At 45.6% G+C, this 21,710-nt stretch overlaps 2 pseudogenes; both read left to right on the top strand.

Annotated features, from left to right (window-relative positions):
• Positions 1-234: 234 nt before the first annotated feature.
• Positions 235-5,136, top strand: LOC123104017 (disease resistance protein PIK6-NP-like; annotated as a pseudogene).
• A 1,473-nt stretch (positions 5,137-6,609) lies between these two features.
• Positions 6,610-20,233, top strand: LOC123075974 (disease resistance protein RGA5-like; annotated as a pseudogene).
• The last annotated feature ends 1,477 nt before the right edge of the window (positions 20,234-21,710 follow it).

A 21,710-nucleotide genomic window follows, 5' to 3' on the forward strand; every position in this document is an offset into this window, starting at 1 on the left:
GCTCAATTCTTTACCAGCTGCAAAGAGTAACACTAGTGAGTATAATTACTACAGTAGTGTCATTAGCTGATAAATGCATGAAGCCTGGCAGGTGCACTGCACTGACCAACGAGATTGAGAGAAATGAGAGGACGTACAATTATTGTCTCTGAATCACTGTCCCTGTATGGCCCACTGCACTGAATAATTACATGAGCCAAAAGCACTACTATTGGTATTGGGAGGCATCGTGGAGGCTCTGTATCTGTTGACCTGCTGTTGTTGGTCTTACTCTGCTCCTCATCTCCACCACCAACAGAGTGCTCCCTTCCTCTCATCTCAGTCTCCTCCATTGCGCTGCCTTTCTCATCACAGTGTTCGCCCCTGTCAACTGATACCCGTGGACATTTGGGGTATGTTTCGTGTCCATTTGTTTCCAGCTAAAGTAGAAATGCTTTGATCTAAAAAGTTATTAGTTCTCCTTCTTAGAGTCTGATTGACTTGTTTTAATTTCCAGTCTGATTCGTGTTGGTTGAATCCACTGATCCGGCTAACGGCCTGGTAACTTTGACTCATCTTTCTTGTTAATCTGCTGATTTGCTAGATATAATTTCTTCTTCTTCCAGATCGAGTGAAGCAACCTCCACGGAGAGAGAGAGAGACCCAGATTGAGTGAAGCAACCTCCACGGAGAAAGAGAGACACTGCCGCCGTCGTGTTCCCTCTGGTGCAGCGACCCTCATGCAACTGGCCTCTGGTGCGCCGCCGCTGTGTTCTGCTCTGCCGTGAAGCACCAAAGGTGGGCTTGGCCCAGAGCCTATCTAAACTTTAATTTGGCATATCTGTTCTAGAGCTCGTTCAAGGATTCACACAAATTGGATTGCATTATAGCTCCCCTTATTCATCGATTTAAACGTTTCCAGCTGATTGATCCAGCGAGCTCTCATGAATATTGTCACGGGGGCCATGGGCAGCCTGATCCCCAAGCTGGGCGAGCTGCTCATGGAGGAGTACAAGCTGCACAAGCGCATCAAGAAAGATGTCGAGTTTCTCAGGAAGGAGCTTGAGAGCATGCACGCTGCCCTCATCAAGGTTGGCGAGGTGCCGCAGGACCAGCTTGACAGGCAAGTCAAGCTCTGGGCCGACGAGGTCAGAGAGCTCTCCTATAACATGGAGGATGTGGTTGACAAGTTCCTGGTACGTGTCGAAGGTATTCAACACCCTCATGACAACACCAACAGATTCAAGGAGCTCAAGAACAAGATGATAGGCTTGTTCAAGAAAGGCAAGAATCACCATCGCATAGCTGACGCTGTCAAGGAAATCAAGGAGCAACTCCAGGAGGTGGCTGCTAGGCGTGAAAGGAACAGGCTCGATGGTATTGCTCCTAATCCTAGCGAAGCAATTGCCATCGATCCTCGTCTCCATGCTCTGTACACAGAAGCGTCAGAGCTCGTCGGCATCTATGGGAAGAGGGATAAGGACCTCATGAGGCTGCTCTCCTTGGAGTCCGACGGCGATGCCTCAAACAAAAGACTGAAAAAGGTCTCTATCGTTGGATTTGGTGGATTGGGCAAGACCACTCTTGCTAGAGCAGTATACAAGAAGATCAAAGGTGATTTTGATTATGGGGCATTCGTTTCTGTCGGTCGGAACCCTGATATATCAAGAAGGTTTTCAGGGATATCCTCATTGATCTCGGCAACTCTCACTCAGATCTGGCGATACTGGATGCAAATCAGCTTATTGAAAAGCTTCATGAATTCCTAGAGAACAAGAGGTATGCATTATTTACAGAAAAAATGTAAACTACATGATATGTTTGTTTCCTATGCTAGCTTTACAAGTAATACTGTAATAGTGCGTAAATATATTGTGCGTCACACGGAAGGGCTAAGAATAATTTTCAAGGTCACCTTTACTGACGTATGCAGTTTGCACTAAACTGTAAACCTTATAGGGGCCCAATTTCAAGCCTGTATAAGTATATATGTTTGATTCTTCCCTCCTTTATCGAAATAATTAGTAACTACCTCTTGTTGCATTTGTTACAATGGCTGAAACTTATTGGCATTGGTCCAAGAAATCCATCTAAACATTTTACGTTACACCAAAATGAGTGTAATGACAACTGTAACAAATAATACACCAACAGGGCAAAAGTAAAGGAAAGAAAGAGTAAGATAAATGTTACAAATTTTTTAATCAAACTTATTTCTATCTTTCTCCTAACCCGGCCAGTTTTAAAACACAGATTTTAAAGGTTGCGACGTGTGTCAAAGGCTACCCAATTGTCTCTTCATTATCACATTATATGTTGTATATTGGATTGATGACCAAACAAGAAGTTAAATTGTTTCCTCACTATCACATTATATTTTCCATGTATGCCTTTTTTTAGAATCTTACTATCAACAAAATATAGATAAAAGGATAATGCTACACTATTTGAGTGGGTCTTCAAGACCTTCATTAGCTGTCATAAATTAAATCGGTGGGCCAATCTGTACTAGGGTCTTCCCAATATATCTACCTGACCATTTTAACTCTTGTAGTTAATTGAATTTTACGTATGGTCACTGATCCAGCAATTTGCTAGTTGTGTTTTACTCCCTTGAATCATAAATATTTGTTCATTTTGTTCATCATCTGAATGGAGGATCATAATGCATGCATTGTGAGGTCAGGTTATCAAGTTTAAGATGCATGCCAGTTACGAGTTCGTTTCTGAATATACGCTGTTATAGATGTGTAGTTCCACCCATAGACCTTACGCTGATAATCCAAACTAATGTAGGTACCTCATCATAATCGATGATATATGGGATGAAAAATTGTGGAGATACATCAACCTTGCTTTCTCTAATAGTGACAATCTAGGCAGTCGGCTAATCACCACAACCCGCGACTTCGATGTCTCCAAATCATGTTGCTCATCAGCTGATGATTCAATTTATCATATGAAACCTCTTTCTATAGATGACTCTAGAAGGCTCTTCTATAAAAGAGTATTTGCCGCTGATAGTGGATGTCCAAATGAATTTGAACAAGTGTCTAATGATATTTTAAAGAAATGTGGTGGCGTACCACTAGCCATCATTACAATAGCTAGTGCTTTGGCTAGTGGCCAGGTGGTGAAACCAAAGAGTGAATGGGATATTCTGCTCCAATCCCTTGGCTCTGGACTAACAGAAGATAAAAGTTTAGAGGAGATGCGGAGAATACTATCTTTCAGCTATTATGATCTACCTTATCATCTGAGAACTTGTCTATTGTACCTATGTATATACCCTGAAGATAGCGTGATTGATAGAGATAGACTGATATGGAAGTGGGTGGCCGAAGGATTTGTCCACCAAGGAAATCAAGGGACTAGCCTATTTTTGCTCGGATTAAATTACTTCAACCAGCTCATTAATAGAAGTATGATCCAGCCAATACATGATGATATAGGCCAGGTATGTTCTTGCCGTGTACACGATATGGTTCTGGACCTTATCTGCAACTTATCACATGAAGCAAAGTTTGTTAATCTATTGGATGGCACTGGGAATATCATGTCTTCACAAAGTAATGTTCGTCGTTTGTCCCTTCATAATAAAAATGAAGATCATCAAGCCAAGCCTCTCAGAAATTTCACGGTTATATCACGAGTGAGGTCAATTACTATCTTTCCACCTGCTATAAATATCATGCCAGCCCTGTCAAGATTTGAAGTTTTACGTGTACTTGATCTGTCAGACTGTAAGCTTTGGGAAAGTGGCAGCCTACAGCTTATCCTCAAGGATGTTGCACATCTGATTCATCTAAGGTACCTAGGTCTAGCACATACAGGAATCAGAGAACTCCCGGCTGAGATAGGGAACCTGCAGTTTTTGGAGGTGTTGGATCTTGGATTCAATTTTTGCGTGCGGGCATTGCCGTCAACTTTTTGTAATTTGAGAAGATTAATCTACCTAAATTTTTATTTGTGTAAGGTGGTTACGGCTGGTGTATTGCAGAATCTGACATCCATAGAAGTTTTGAGGGGAATATTGGTCTCTCTGGACATCGTTGCACAAGAGCTTGGCAAAATAGCAATGCTGAGGCAGCTTGAGATATGCCTCAAGGATGATAGTTTGGCTTTGTATGAATGTTTTGTTGAATCTCTGCGCAACCTGCATCACATCGAGAGTCTTATTATAAGTTCCTACTCCAAAGAAACATCTTTTGAACTGATGGATCTCTTGGGAGAACAATGGGTGCCTCCTGGACATCTGCGCAAATTTGGGTCACATGTGCCCACCCAACTCTCTGCACTGCGAGGGTGGATAGACAGAGACCCCTCGCATCTCTCGAACCTCTCCGCGTTAATCCTCGATTCAGTGAAGGAAGTGCAACAGGAGGACATGAAAATCATTGGGGGGCTGCTGTCCCTTCGGCGTCTTGTCATAAAGAGCACCCACCAAACAGAACGGCTGATAGTCGTCAGTGCATATGGGTTCCGCTGTATGGTTGACTTTTGCTTCGACTGTGGATCAGCAGCGCAGATAATGTTTGAACCAGGGGCTTTGCCAAGTGTGGAAGCAATTGAGTTCAGCCTCAGCGTGGGGGTGGCGAAAGAGGATGGTAATGTCGATTTCGACTTCGGTCTTCAAGGGAACATGCTCTCCCTTCGGCGGTCTGTCTCTGTTGGTTTTTATTTTGGTGGAGCGAGGGTTGTCGAGGCGAAGGAAGCGGAGGCTGCGGTGAGGCACGCGCTCCACGCCCACCCCAACCAACCGGAGATTAAAATTTCTGTTAATCCACCCTTTGCAGGTAATGTTCCCATATTCTCGTTTCTTTACATGGATGCATGCTTGGTACGCTTTATGTATATCCCGGCATAATTTCTTGATCATTCACATTTCCTTTCTCATTTGGAGCAGAGGGTATTGAGGAATGGATGTCCAGACCGAATGAAGCGAAATCATCTTACGCTTGTTCAGGTTTGGACTTTGGGAGAAATGCTCCTTCCTCGCTCATATACAGTGCTAGGCGCTGAGATCACTTGGATTCGTGTTGCAATGTCAATCCTTTTGTTATGGTATGTTAGTACAAATGTAATGAAGTCAAGTCGGCGCACTCGTCAGAACTTTTATCAGTGTTGTCTTGAGGGAGATTATGTCAGGCTTGTATATATGATTCTTCCCCAGAAGTTTAAGTTCAATCTATGTTGTCGACTTCAGTTCGTTTCCAGTTAAGATATTCTTCATGCATATGAAGGTGGTGTTTGTAAGTCACACGAGTAATGTCGTTAGAGTGAAGTTAAATTGTCACTAGTAACTACACAGGCCCGAAAGAAGATGACAAAGATGCCTCTGTATAAAGAACCTCAGCTTCCCTGTGTGCCTTGAGACTAATACAAGCGCTCCCAGCCAAGTCAATGCAGTTTTTTCTTCTGCGAGCAAAGTCAATATAATTCGAGGGATCAACACGGACTGAATTCAAACAGATCATCTGGAAGGCCGACGCACCCATGAAGTGCAAAATATTATCCTAGCTTGCGGTGCTAAATCGATGCCTCCTCACAGACAACCTGGCCAAACGAGGATGGCCACACAATGCATCATGCAGTCTCTGCTAGAGGACACCGCAGAGCGCATTTTTCACCTGCTCGCCTCATGCTCCTTCACCACGGAGCTTTGGCAGAGGGTGCTAAACTGGTGCGATCTACCGGCGACGCTGGCACCGTCCTCGACCGCAGCAAACCTTCTAGAATGGAGGGATCAAAGCCGGTCCAGGGTGGCGAGGGACCATAGACGTGGATGGAGCTCGCTGGTGCAGCTGGTCTGGTGGACGGCATGGAAAGAACGAAATACGCAAATCTTCGATAACAAGTTCTCGAAGGGGGTGCAGGTCTTCCACCGCCTGATTGAAGACATCGACACTTGGACGATAGCCGGCCGTAACAAGATCAAGAACCTGCTGCATAGACCTCTAGAACCAGACTAGACATTACGATACGGAATGCGGTGGTGCACATTTCGTGCAAATTTTGTAACTACAGACCTTGTCTTCCCTCTCTCATATTCAATGAAAAGCTGCACAGCAGCATTTTCGTCAAAAAAAAGTCAATGTAATTGTCGGTGTCCACTGATACCACAATTGCGTGCCTTTTGATTTATGGCCATGCTGTTTGGCACTGACTTAAATGTTAAGACACCTGCATGATTCGTTGCTTCAAAAAGTTTTCAGGTTGAAACTCATCAGTGTCGGTGTTCCTCAAAGAAATGTTGTCGCGCCATGCTGTTGGCCCTGTAATTCTTCACCAAAATCACTCCACCAGCTTGAGTCTAACCTACTATTTGAATGTGTCATGACAAAAACATTCATGCACATTCAGGATTGGAGGTCTACCCCCTTCTATCTGGTTTGTCCCTCAACAAAGCATCCACCCCCTCGATCTGGTTTGTCCCCCATTGATTGATAGGCGGGCAGCATGGATCTTGATTGTGGTGGTGGATGGTGGCCGACCACGCAGATGGATGTCCGACCTAGTCCGTGTTGGTACCGCCATCGTGTTTGTGCCATCCTGCTTTGCGGCTCTGTTGTGTCATCAGTCCGAGTTGGCGCCCGTGTTGTTGCAGTGCCATTTGTCGGAGCGACGCCGATGGCCTCGAGTGTGGTGGCATCGGAGCTCGTCTTGACCGAGGTCGGGGACCAGTGTTGGGGCTTGCTCGACGGTGGCCGTCGGCAGCTACTAGGCCATGTCGCCCCGGTCTACAGGGATTGGCTGGGGACGCAGGCATGGACGCCTCCTACTATGGAGGTGATCACCCAGGCCCGATGGCTGCTGCCGGGCTAGGAGTAGGAGGATTGTCTTCCACTCTTCCCACCGTGGTCTGCGCATTGCGATGGTGATGGCTGGCGGTGACTCGGGACATGGATGCCGGGGCGGCGGCCCCGGATGGTGGTCCATATGATGGCTTTTTGGTAGGCTCCATGACGGCAGCGGTGGATGCGTCTCTCGGTCGCCTCGGCGACGAGGGATGTAGCGGAGGGTGGTCCAGGCAAACCTGTTGTTGCCCAGATCCGGATCTGGAGGCCGGTTCTCGCCATGTCTGGTCTAGGTGCCCCGTGGTGGCACGGGTGAGCTGCCGAGTGAAAGCTCAGTGCTTTGGCACGGGCAACGACGACACCTGCGGGTGCCATTATCTTCTTGAAGACGTCGTCATGGTTCTTCTCTCCGTGTCACAGTCTCCGGGTGAAAACCTTTGTCCACCTCGGGCTTGGCAACGGCGGTGCTCGCGTTCCTGCGTTGTCGTGGAGGCTAGGTGTCCTAGGCCATGTCATGGCATTGTAATCTATTAGTCATGTGCTAGTGTGTCTGTAGCATAGTCGCGTGCGTTTATGCTGGCCTGTTATCTAGGGATCTGCTGTCTCAGAGGACCTCCTCACCGCACTGTATTGTTCGGCCATGTATCCTTGGCGTTTTTGCTTTATCTATAAAGCGGTGCGAGAGCCTGTTTCAAGAATTGCGACTTGCGAGGCAGCAATATGGGATGAACCATTCTAATTTGATCCGAGACAACAAGTTGGTTTGGTGTGCGTGCCTTCTCATCATTGCCGCTATCGATGTCAGCGTGATAGTTGCATGCGCTAGTTAGTTACGGTGTCCCTTGCAGCTTTCATGCGTCTCTGTGAGGAAATAGCCTTACTGCCGTTGAGCTCACGCGCATTGCAGGGCACTGCTATATGTGTGATACATACGCGGTGCGATGCTCACGTTTCGCCCACTAGTAGTTGAGGGCTGTATCTCGCCCCTGTGAGACAGATCCCTGTCTCACCGTCAGCGATCCCATGAACGGGCCGGCATATTAACAAAGACAGAGAGCATCAGGCGGTTTTCGGAAGGTGCAAGGGAGCTTCGAGAAGGGACAAGATATCATTGTCTGGTATGTCCCTTGCTGCGCTGCTTCGATATATTGCTGAAGCTTCTTGACTGGTATGTTCAATTGTTCCTCCGTTCAAATGCACTTCCCTGTTATAGGGTTCAAGGATCCGCCGGCCCCAAAGAACCAAATCCGGCAACGTTCTGGCTAGTTTATTGTCTCTGGTTCGATCCCTTTATCAAGCAGATCATTCTCAGCCTTGGCCCACTTAGGCTGGGCTACGAGATAGCCACCTGACCCCGTGCGATGGTGAAGCTTCTTCTTCTCAGCATTTCTCTTGTTTGTCGCCGACATTTTTTTACTCTTTTCCGATGTCTTGTGGGCCACAAATGCGGGCCAGTCATCTCTGATCTTGTCATATTTGCCAATGAATTCTGGTGTCTCATTTTTTTCGACATACCTATTGAGGTCTTTCTTCCAATTTCTGAATAGGTCTGCCATCTTCCTCAGAGCAAAAGACTTGATTAATGGCTCTATAACTGGCTTCTCCGGATCATCCTCCGGCGGTAGGGTGAAATTTGACTTCAGCTCAGTCCAAAGATTCTTTTTCTGCATCTCATTGACATAAGACACCTCAGGGTCTTCGTTCTTAGGCTTATATCATTGCTGGATGCTGATCGGGATCTTGTCCCTAACCAGAACCCCACACTGAGCAACAAATGCCTTCTTTGTCCGGTAGGGTTCAATCGGTTGGCCGTCGCGCGCGATTTGTATGATCTCAAACTTTTCATCCGAGCTCAACTTTTTCTTCAGGCCTCGTCTCTTTATCGAAGTTGTGCTCGATCCGGAGGGCTAGAAAAAAGAACAAAGACGAGAGTTAATAAATATGTGTACATAACAAAACAATGAATGCATCAATTAGCTAGTCAGCACAGGCTTAACTAATATATATACCTGGCCGGACTCGGTTTGGTGATCACCGGAGCCGTCCTCACGGTCTACTTCTTCACCCTCTCCTTCTTGCACCGGCATTGGGTCATCGGAGCCATGTAAATCAATGAGGAGAGGGCCAGCTGCTTCTTCACCCTCTCCTTCCAGACCATCGTTGTCGTTGAGAAACATCGAGGAGAGGGCATCACTTCCTTCTGCGATTATGTCCCTCAACAACGCTTCTTGTGCTTCGTCTCGGGGGGTGTCCATAGTTTCTACAAATATTTACAACATGGCAATTATTATTCAAACATGACAGATATGGATATATTAGTGGCAAACGTAGAACTAGCTAGCTAATCACAATAAGGAATCATATTAGTGGCCTCGACGCTGCTTCTCTAGGGTTTGGGGTGGCCTCGACAACGCTTCAAGGGTTAGGGGGTGGCCTCGAGAACGCTTCAAGCTAGGAGGGGGTAATATCGACCCCCCCCCACGTGTTGAAGCTATCGGGAGGGGGTCGGCGTTGAACACTACATCTATGTCCCACAAGTGACGTGGGCATCGACGCCCGCGGTAGGGTAGAGGGTCGTGGATCGCCGAGCGGTCGAGGGTCAAGGGGTCGGGAGGATCGCCGAGGGGTCGAGAGCCTTCGACCCTTGACCCCTTAACGACCCTCGACCCTGAAACCTTCGATCCTTGACCCCTTAACGACCCTCGACCCTGAAACCTTCGACCCTTGACCCCTTAACGACCCTCGACCCTCTACCCTAGTTCCCGACCCTCGACCCCTCGGTGATCCTCGACACCCTCGTTATATCGACAACGAAGCAACATACATATACATGGGAAAATAATGTTATCGGGGAGGGGGTATCGGTACCCCCTCCTCGTGTCAAAGTTTCTTCTTTCTCCTCTATTCCTTTCTTTCTTCTTCTCCTCTCATGTTGAAGTTATCGGGAGGGGTATATCGACGATGACAGAGGAGAAGATCGAAGAAAAAAAAGAAGAAAAAAAGAGGAGAAGAAGAAAGGAATAGAGGAGAAGAAGAAAAAATAGAAAAGAAAAAGAAGAGGAGAAGAAGAAAGGAATAGAGGAGAAGAAGAAAAAATAGAAAATATTCTATTTTTTCTTCTTCTCCTCTATTCCTTTCTTCTTCTCCTCTTCTTTTTCTTCTTTTTTCCTCTTCTTATTTATTTCTCCTCTTCTTCCTCCCCTCTTCTTCTCCTTTCTTCCTCTTCTTTTTTTCTTTTTCCTCTCATTCTTTTTCTTTTTCTTCCTTCTTAAAAATACATGAAGTAGTATTGCTTGTTTTTTTTAAAATAATGTTCAAATAAAAATCTATGAACAGAAAACATATATATACACAGAGAACATATCTACATTTTTATAAAAATGCAAAAAACAAAAAAATCTAAAAAAAGACATATAAACAGATATACACATATACATATATACCTATACATATACACACATAATCAGGAAAAAAACTATATTTGCAAAAAAAAGGGGGAAGAGGGGGGTGGTGCCGGCCCTGACCAAAGCGGCGCGGGGCGAGGCAGAGGCGACGGCGAGGCAGAGGCAACGGCGAGGCAGAGGCGGGGCGGCGACGGCGTCGGGACGGCGCGGCCGGGGTGGACCGCGGCGACGGCGTCGGGGCGGCGTGGGGTGGCGACGGCGTCGGGGCGGCGCGGGGTGGCGACGGCGTCGGGGCGGCGCAGGGTGGCGACGGCGTCTGGGCTCGAGGGCGCGGCCGGCGACGGCGTGGGCTCGGGGGCACGAGCGACGGCGACGGCGGCGGGGCAGCCTGGCGGCGTCGTCGGGGGGCAAATGCGCGATGAAACTGAAAATTCTCACAAGTGTTGTTTATATACACTGAGCATTAGTCCCGGTTGGTGGCACCAACCGGGACTAATGCCCCCCTTTAGTCCCGGTTGGAGCCACCAACCGGGACCAAAGGCCAATTTTCAGCAGCCCAAAGGGCGGGAAGCGGCGGCCTTTGGTCCCGGTTGGTGGCACCAACCGGGACTAAATCCCCCATTTAGTCCCGGTTGGTGCCACCAACCGGGACCAAAGGCCTTGTGCTGCCCCGCGCCAAATGTTTAGTCCCACCTCGCTAGTTGAGAGGGAGTCGCACCAGTTTATAAGGTGCGGTGCGGCTCCCCTCTCGAGCTCCTCTCTAAAGCAGGCTTTCGGGCCTAACTCTGCCATCTGTGCCTGTGGGCCTACTGGGCCTTCCACGGGTCTGAATCCTAGCCCATAGGGTTTCTAGTCGTATTCAGGCCGTGGGGGCCCAGTAGGTGGCATTTTTTTGTTTTTTTGTTTTATTTGTTGCTTTATTTAGTTTATTTTGGTTTTGGTTTATTTTTCTTTTGGTCTTTTGCATTATTTTTTAATTCTTTTTGCTTTTAGTTTTAGAAAAATTATAAACTTTTTGTTAGTGCCATTAGTTTTCAAATCTGAAAACTCTTTTTTTGTTTTCTTTGTTGCTTTATTTATTTTATTTTGTTTCTACTTACAACAAAATACTTATTGTTGCTATTTTTATTTTTTTCAGTTTTTTGTTCTGTTTTCTGCATTATTTAGTTTTTGTTGTTTTTTGCTTTATTTTTTAATTCTTTTTGCTTTTAGTTTTAGAAAAATTATAAACTTTCTGTTACTGCCATTAGTTTTCAAATCTGAAAACTCTTTTGTTGTTTCCTTTGTTGCTTTATTTATTTTATTTTGTTTCTACTTACAACAAAATACTTATTGTTGCTATTTTATTTTTTTTCAGTTTTTTGTTCTGTTTTCTGCATTATTTATTTTTTGTTGTTTTTTGCTTTATTTTTTAATTCTTTTTGCTTTTAGTTTTAGAAAAATTATAAACTTTCTGTTAGTGCCATTAGTTTTCAAATTTGGAAACTCTTTTTTTGTTTTCTTTGTTGCTTTATTTATAAACCGGTGTGAGCGCCCTTCGGTTGGCGAGGTTTTAAAATTCATAGTTTTCAAATGAACTCTGAAAAAGTTGGCATAGCATGTGCATGTACAAAACGGACAATGGTATCATACTCGTCTGTTACAAAGTTGGCATGTTATCATCATAATAGTTGCGGGAGAAAGTCTTCACTTTTTCTTCGCTTGTGTCGTTTGCTTATTGCGTCGTAACCATGGATAATCTTCATCGTTTATCAGGATGCTTGGGTCAGCCTTGACTTTGAAGGGGGGAATTTCATGAAACTTTTCATACTCTTCAGACATGTCTGTCTTGCCCTCCACTCCCAGGATGTCCCTTTTTCCTGAAAGAACTATGTGGCGCTTTGGCTCATTGTATGATGTATTCGCTTCCTTATCTTTTCTTTTCCTCGGTCAGGTAGACATGTCCTTCACATAGATAACCTGTGCCACATCATTGGCTAGGACGAACAGTTCGTCAGTGTACCCAAGATTTTTCAGATCCACTGTGGTCATTCCGTACTGTGGGTCTACCTGTACCCCGCCTCCTGACAGATTGACCCACTTGCACTTAAACAAAGGGACCTTAAAATCTACTCTGTAGTCAAGTTCCCATATGTCTGCTATGTAACCATAATATGTGTCATTTCCATTGTCGGTTGCTGCATCAAAGCGGACACCGCTGTTTTGGTTGGTGCTCTTTTCATCTTGGTCAATCGTGTAAAATGTATTCCCATTTATCTCATATCCTTTCCAAATCATTACAGTCGAAGATGGTCCCATGGACAACAAGTACAGCTCATCACAAACAGTGCTGTCACCTCTGAGACATGTTTCCAACCAACTGCTGAAAGTCCTGATGTGTTCACATGTAATAGAGTCGTCGGACTGCTCCAGGTGTTTGGAGCACAGACTATTCTTGTGTTCATCGACATACGGGGTCACCAAGATAGAGTTCTGTAGAACTGTGTAGTGTGCTTGAGACCAAGAATATCCGTCCCTGCATATTATTGAGTCCCTTCCAAGCGTGCCTTTTCCAGTCAGTCTCCCCTCATACCGCGATTTAGGGAGACCTATCTTCTTAAGGCCAGGAATGAAGTCAACACAAAACCCGATGACATCCTCTGTTTGATAGCCCATGGAGATGCTTCCTTCTGGCCTAGCGCGGTTACGAACATATTTCTTTAGGACTCCCATGAACCTCTCAAAGGGGTACATATTGTGTAGAAATACGGGCCCCAGAATGACAATCTCTTCGACTAGATGAACTAGGACGTGCGTCATGATATTGAAGAAGGATGGTGGGAACACCAGCTCGAAACTGACAAGACATTGCGCCACATGACTCCTTAGCGTTGGTACGATTTCTGGATCGATCACCTTCTGAGATATTGCATTGAGGAATGCACATAGCTTCACAATGGCTAGTCGGACGTTTTCTGGTAGAAGCCCCGTCAATGCAACCGGAAGCAGTTGCGTCATAATCACGTGGCAGTCATGAGACTTTAGGTTCTGGAACTTTTTCTCTGGCATATTTATTATTCCCTTTATATTCGACGTGAAGCCAGTCGGGACCTTCATACTGAGCAGGCATTGAAAGAATATTTCTTTCTCTTCTTTCGTAAGAGCGTAGCTGGCAAGACCTTTATACTGCTTCGGAGGCATGCCCTCTTTTTCGTGCAAGCATTGTAGGTCCTCTCGTGCCTCAGGTGTATCTTTTGTCTTCCCATACACGCCCAAGAAGCCTAGCAGGTTCACGCAAAGGTTCTTCGTCACGTGCATCACGTCGATCGAAGAGCGGACCTCTAGGTATTTCCAGTAGGGTAGGTCCCAAAATATAGATTTCTTCTTCCACATGGGTGCGTGATTCTCAGCGTCATTCGGAACAGCTAGTCCGTCGGGACCCTTTCCAAAGATTACGTGTAAATCATTGACCATAGCAAGTACGTGATCACCGGTACGCATGGCGGGCTTCTTCCGGTGATCTGCCTCGCCTTTGAAATGCTTGCCTTTCTTTCGACATTTATGGTTGGTCGGAAGAAATCGACGATGGCCCAGGTACACATTCTTCCTGCAGCTTGCCAGGTATATACTATCGGTGTCAAATAAACAGTGCGTGCATGCATGGTATCCCTTGTTTGTCTGTCCTGAAAGGTTACTGAGAGCGGGCCAATCGTTGATGGTCACGAACAGCAACGCCTTTAGGTTAAATTCCTCCTGTTTGTGCTCATCCCATGTACGTAAACCGTTTCCATTCCACAGCTGTAAAAGTTCTTCAACTAATGGCCTTAGGTACACATCAATGTCGTTGTCAGGTTGCTTAGGGCCTTGGATGAGAACTGGCATCATAATGAACTTCCGCTTTATGCACATCCAAGGAGGAAGGTTATACATACATAGAGTCATGGGCCAGGTGCTGTGATTGCTGCTCTGCTCCCCGAAAGGATTAATGCCATCCGCGCTTAAAGCAAACCATACGTTCCTTGGGTCCTTTGCAAACTCATCCCAGTACTTTCTCTCAATTTTCTCCACTGCGACCCGTCAGCGGGTGCTCTCAACTTCCCGTCTTTCTTACGGTCCTCACTGTGCCATCGCATCAACTTGGCATGCTCTCCGTTTCTGAATAGACGTTTCAACCGTGGTATTATAGGAGCATACCACATCACCTTCGCAGCAACCCTCTTCCTGGGAGGCTCGCCGTTAACATCACCAGGGTCATCTCGTCTGATCTTATACCGCAATGCACCGCATACCGGGCATGCGTTCAGATCCTTGTAGGCACCGCGATAGAGGATGCAGTCATTAGGGCATGCATGTATCTTCTCAACCTCCAATCCTAGAGGGCATACGACCTTCTTTGCTGCGTATGTACTGTCAGGCAATTCGTTATCCTTTGGAAGCTTCTTCTTCATTATTTTTAGTAGCTTCTCAAATTCTTTATCAGGCACGGCATTCTCTGCCTTCCACTGCAGCAATTCGAGTACGGTACCGAGCTTTGTGTTGCCATCTTCGCAATTGGGGTACAACCCCTTTTTGTGATCCTCTAACATGCGATCGAACTTCAGCTTCTCCTTTTGACTTACGCATTGTGTCCTTGCATCGACAATGACCCGGCGGAGATCATCATCATCGGGCACATCGTCTGGTTCCTCTTGATCTTTAGCAGCTTCGCCCGTTGCAGCACCATCGTGCACATCGTCTGGTGCATCTTGATGTTCAGTAGCATCACCGTATTCAGGGGGCACATAGTTGTCATCGTACTCTTCTTCCTCGCCGTCTTCCATCATAACCCCTATTTCTCCGTGCCTCGTCCAAACATTATAGTGTGGCATGAAACCCTTGTAAAGCAGGTGGGTGTGAAGGATTTTCCGGTCAGAGTAAGACTTCGTATTCCCACATATAGGGCATGGACAACGCATAAAACCATTCTGCTTGTTTGCCTCAGCCACTTCGAGAAAATCATGCACGCCCTTAATGTACTCGAAGGTGTGTCTGTCACCGTACATCCATTGCCGGTTCATCTGCGTGCATTATATATAATTAAGTGTGTCAAAAATCATTACAGAACATCACAAAAAAACCAAAGTAGATACATAGTTCTCATCTAACAACATAAAGCTCTGCAGAGCATCTAAATTAATTAAACCATACATTGAAACTATGTAAAACATTTCAATATGAAAACAAATGCGATCATAATCGCAACTAAGGTAACAACTGATCCAACGGCATAATGATACCAAGCCTCGGTATGAATGACATATTTTCTAATCTTTCTCATCTTCAAGCGCATTGCATCCATCTTGATCTTGTGATCATCGACGACATCCGCAACATGCAACTCCAATATCATCTTCTCCTCCTTAAGTTTTTTTATTTTTTCCTTCAAGAAATTGTTTTCTTCTTCAACTAAATTTCACCTCTCGACAATAGGGTCGGTTGGAATTTCCGGTTCAACAACCTCCTAGATAAATAAAATCTATGTCACGTTGGTCGGCATAATTTTCATAAACAATAAATGAACCAATAGTTATGAAAAGATAATATATACCACATCCGAATCATAGGCAGGACGAGGGCCGACGGGGGCGGATACCAAAACCATCGGCGCACTATATAAGATGCAGTAATAAAAGTAAGAAAATAATACAAGTATCTATCTAAACAAACAAGTAATAATATTTTTCCTTTTAGAAAGAAGATAAGAACAAGAGGCTCACCACGGTGGTGCCAGCGATGAGATCGGCGCGGGTGATCGATGGCGGTGAAGACGGGGACGGGGCGTGACGGACCGCTAAACCTAGATAAATATTGAGGAAAATGGAGCTTGGCGGTCGAGCTTGGAGAGGAGAAACCTTAAGTAGTGTGGCTCGGGCATTCCATCGAACACCTTGTGTGCATAGGAGGTGAGCTAGAGCACCACCAAGCCCTCTCCCCCTCGGCCAGAAAAAACAGAGCAGTGTGCTATGCTCTTGCGCGAGGGGCTATATATAGGCAGAACCATTGGTCCCGGTTGGTGGCATGAACCGGGACTACAGGTAACCCTTTGGTCCCGGTTCATGCCACCAACCGGGACCAATAGTGGTGGGCCAGGAGCCAGGACCATTGGTCCCGGTTCGTCCCACCAACCGGGACCAAAAGGTCCGGACGAACCGGGACCAATGGCCCACGTGGCCCGGCCGTCCCCCTGGGCTCACGAACCGGGGCAAATAGCTCCATTGGTCCCGGTTCTGGATTGAACCGGGACTAATGGGCTAAACTGGCCTGGACGAAAGCCCTGTTTTCTACTAGTGTATCAAGAAGGTTTTCAGGGATATCCTCATTGATCTCGGCAACTCTCACTCAGATCTGGCGATACTGGATGCAAATCAGCTTATTGAAAAGCTTCATGAATTCCTAGAGAACAAGAGGTATGCATTATTTACAGAAAAAATGTAAACTACATGATATGTTTGTTTCCTATGCTAGCTTTACAAGTAATACTGTAATAGTGCGTAAATATATTGTACGTCACACGGAAGGGCTAAGAATAATTTTCAAGGTCACCTTTACTGACATATGCAGTTTGCACTAAACTGTAAACCTTATAGGTGCCCAATTTCAAGCCTGTATAAGTATATATGTTTGATTCTTCCCTCCTTTATCGAAATAATTAGTAACTACCTCTTGTTGCATTTGTTACAATGGCTGAAACTTATTGGCATTGGTCCAAGAAATCCATCTAAACATTTTACGTTACACCAAAATGAGTGTAATGACAACTGTAACAAATAATACACCAACAGGGCAAAAGTAAAGGAAAGAAAGAGTAAGATAAATGTTACAAATTTTTTAATCAAACTTATTTCTATCTTTCTCCTAACCCGGCCAGTTTTAAAACACAGATTTTAAAGGTTGCGACGTGTGTCAAAGGCTACCCAATTGTCTCTTCATTATCACATTATATGTTGTATATTGGATTGATGACCAAACAAGAAGTTAAATTGTTTCCTCACTATCACATTATATTTTCCATGTATGCCTTTTTTTAGAATCTTACTATCAACAAAATATAGATAAAAGGATAATGCTACACTATTTGAGTGGGTCTTCAAGACCTTCATTAGCTGTCATAAATTAAATCGGTGGGCCAATCTGTACAAGGGTCTTCCCAATATATCTACCTGACCATTTTAAGTCTTGTAGTTAATTGAATTTTACGTATGGTCACTGATCCAGCAATTTGCTAGTTGTGTTTTACTCCCTTGAATCATAAATATTTGTTCATTTTGTTCATCATCTGAATGGAGGATCATAATGCATGCATTGTGAGGTCAGGTTATCAAGTTTAAGATGCATGCCTGTTACGAGTTCGTTTCTGAATATACGCCGTTATAGATGTGTAGTTCCACCCATAGACCTTACGCTGATAATCCAAACTAATGTAGGTACCTCATCATAATTGATGATATATGGGATGAAAAATTGTGGAGATACATCAACCTTGCTTTCTCTAATAGTGACAATCTAGGCAGTCGGCTAATCACCACAACCCGCGACTTCGATGTCTCCAAATCATGTTGCTCATCAGCTGATGATTCAATTTATCATATGAAACCTCTTTCTATAGATGACTCTAGAAGGCTCTTCTATAAAAGAGTATTTGCCGCTGATAGTGGATGTCCAAATGAATTTGACCAAGTGTCTAATGATATTTTAAAGAAATGTGGTGGCGTACCACTAGCCATCATTACAATAGCTAGTGCTTTGGCTAGTGGCCAGGTGGTGAAACCGAAGAGTGAATGGGATATTCTGCTCCAATCCCTTGGCTCTGGACTAACAGAAGATAAAAGTTTAGAGGAGATGCGAGAATACTATCTTTCAGCTATTATGATCTACCTTATCATCTGAGAACTTGTCTATTGTACCTATGTATATACCCTGAAGATAGCGTGATTGATAGAGATAGACTGATATGGAAGTGGGTGGCCGAAGGATTTGTCCACCAAGGAAATCAAGGGACTAGCCTATTCTTGCTCGGATTAAATTACTTCAACCAGCTCATTAATAGAAGTATGATCCAGCCAATACATGATGATATAGGCCAGGTATGTTCTTGCCGTGTACACGATATGGTTCTGGACCTTATCTGCAACTTATCACATGAAGCAAAGTTTGTTAATCTATTGGATGGCACTGGGAATATCATGTCTTCACAAAGTAATGTTCGTCGTTTCTCCCTTCATAATAAAAATGAAGATCATCAAGCCAAGCCTCTCAGAAATTTCACGGGTATATCACGAGTGAGGTCAATTACTATCTTTCCACCTGCTATAAATATCATGCCAGCCCTGTCAAGATTTGAAGTTTTACGTGTACTTGATCTGTCAGACTGTAAGCTTTGGGAAAGTAGCAGCCTACAGCTTATCCTCAAGGATGTTGCACATCTGATTCATCTAAGGTACCTAGGTCTAGCACATACAGGAATCAGAGAACTCCCGGCTGAGATAGGGAACCTGCAGTTTTTGGAGGTGTTGGATCTTGGATTCAATTTTTGCGTGCGGGCATTGCCGTCAACTTTTTGTAATTTGAGAAGATTAATCTACCTAATTTTTTATCTGTGTGAGGTGGTTACGGCTGGTGTATTGCAGAATCTGACATCCATAGAAGTTTTGAGGGGAATATTGGTCTCTCTGGACATTGTTGCACAAGAGCTTGGCAAAATAGCAATGCTGAGGCAGCTTGAGATATGCCTCAAGGATGGTAGTTTGGCTATGTATGAATGTTTTGTTGAATCTCTGCGCAACCTGCATCGCATCGAGAGTCTTATTATAAGTTCCTACACCAAAGAAACATCTTTTGAACTGATGGATCTCTTGGGAGAACAATGGGTGCCTCCTGGACATCTGCGCAAATTTGGGTCACATGTGCCCACCCAACTCTCTGCACTGCGAGGGTGGATAGACAGAGACCCCTCGCATCTCTCGAACCTCTCCGCGTTAATCCTCGATTCAGTGAAGGAAGTGCAACAGGAGGACATGAAAATCATTGGGGGGCTGCTGTCCCTTCGGCGTCTTGTCATAAAGAGCACCCACCAAACAGAACGGCTGATAGTCGTCAGTGCATATGGGTTCCGCTATATGGTTGACTTTTGCTTGGACTGTGGATCAGCAGCGCAGATAATGTTTGAACCAGGGGCTTTGCCAAGTGTGGAAGCAATTGAGTTCAGCCTCAGCGTGGGGGTGGCGAAAGAGGATGGTAATGTCGATTTCGACTTCGGTCTTCAAGGGAACATGCTCTCCCTTCGGCGGTCTGTCTCTGTTGGTTTTTATTTTGGTGGAGCGAGGGTTGTCGAGGCGAAGGAAGCGGAGGCTGCGGTGAGGCACGCGCTCCACGCCCACCCCAACCAACCGGAGATTAAAATTTCTGTTAATCCACCCTTTGCAGGTAATGTTCCCATATTCTCGTTTCTTTACATGGATGAATGCTTGGTACGCTTTATGTATATCCCGGCATAATTTCTTAATCATTCACATTTCCTTTCTCATTTGGAGCAGAGGGTATTGAGGAATGGATGTCCAGACCGAATGAAGCGAAATCATCTTACGCTTGTTCAGGTTTGGACTTTGGGAGAAATGCTCCTTCCTCGCTCATATACGGTGCTAGGCGCTGAGATCACTTGGATTCGTGTTGCAATGTCAATCCTTTTGTTATGGTATGTTAGTACAAATGTAATGAAGTCAAGTCGGCGCACTCGTCAGAACTTTTATCAGTGTTGTCTTGAGGAAGATTATGTCAGGCTTGTATATATGATTCTTCCCCAGAAGTTTAAGTTCAATCTATGTTGTCGACTTCAGTTCGTTTCCAGTTAAGATATTCTTCATGCATATGAAGGTGGTGTTTGTAAGTCACACGAGTAATGTCGTTAGAGTGAAGTTAAATTGTCACTAGTAACTACACAGGCCCGAAAGAAGATGACAAAGATGCCTCTGTATAAAGAACCTCAGCTTCCCTGTGTGCCTTGAGACTAATACAAGCGCTCCCAGCCAAGTCAATGCAGTTTTTTCTTCTGCGAGCAAAGTCAATATAATTCGAGGGATCAACACGGACTGAATTCAAACAGATCATCTGGAAGGCCGACGCACCCATGAAGTGCAAAATATTATCCTAGCTTGCGGTGCTAAATTGATGCCTCCTCACAGACAACCTGGCCAAACGAGGATGGCCACACAATGCATCATGCAGTCTCTGCCAGAGGACACCGCATAGCGCATTTTTCACCTGCTCGCCTCATGCTCCTTCACCACGGAGCTTTGGCAGAGGGTGCTAAACTGGTGCGATCTACCGGCGACGCTGGCACCGTCCTCGACCGCAGCAAACCTTCTAGAATGGAGGGATCAAAGCCGGTCCAGGGTGGCGAGGGACCATAGACGTGGATGGAGCTCGCTGGTGCAGCTGGTCTGGTGGACGGCATGGAAAGAACGAAATGCGCAGATCTTCGATAACAAGTTCTCGAAGGGGGTGCAGGTCTTCCACCGCCTGATTGAAGACATCGACACTTGGACGATAGCCGGCCGTAACAAGATCAACAACCTGCTGCATAGACCTCTAGAACCAGACTAGACATTAGGATACGGAATGCGGTGGTGCACATTTCGTGCAAATTTTGTAACTACAGACCTTGTCTTCCCTCTCTCATATTCAATGAAAAGCTGCACAGCAGCATTTTCGTCAAAAAAAAAGTCAATGTAATTGTCGGTGTCCACTGATACCACAATTGCGTGCCTTTTGAATTATGGCCATGCTGTTTGGCACTGACTTAAATGTTAAGACACCTGCATGATTCGTTGCTTCAAAAAGTTTTCAGGTTGAAACTCATCAGTGTCGGTGTTCCTCAAAGAAATGTTGTCGCGCCATGCTGTTGGCCCTGTAATTCTTCACCAAAATCACTCCACCGGCTTGAGTCTAACCTACTATTTGAATGTGTCATGACAAAAACATTCATGCACATTCATGATTGGAGGTCTACCCCCTTCTATCTGGTTTGTCCCTCAACAAAGCATCCACCCCCTCGATCTGGTTTGTCCCCCATTGATTGATAGGCGGGCAGCATGGATCTTGATTGTGGTGGTGGATGGTGGCCGACCACGCAGATGGATGGCCGACCTAGTCCGTGTTGGTACCGCCATCGCATTTGTGCCATCCTGCTTTGCGGCTCTGTTGTGTCATCAGTCCGAGTTGGCGCCCGTGTTGTTGCAGTGCCATTAGTCGGAGCGACGCCGATGGCCTCGAGTGTGGTGGCATCGGAGCTCGTCTTTGTTGGAATAAGCCACGGCGTGTGTTGTCGGGCTCGTCGGCCGCGTCGGGTGCGCGCGGGACGGACGGGACACACTGGTAGCGTTGGGCTCGTCGGGTTCGTCGGGCGTGTCGATGACGCGCGGGACGGACGGGACGTGTGGGATGCAGTAGCGTGGCGTGTGTGTAGTGTGTTTACTTGTAGCAGTTCCATGTGTGTAGCGTGGCTGTGTGCGCATGT

This window comes from Triticum aestivum, chromosome 1B (assembly GCF_018294505.1).
Source record: "Triticum aestivum cultivar Chinese Spring chromosome 1B, IWGSC CS RefSeq v2.1, whole genome shotgun sequence".
NCBI lineage: Eukaryota > Viridiplantae > Streptophyta > Magnoliopsida > Poales > Poaceae > Triticum > Triticum aestivum.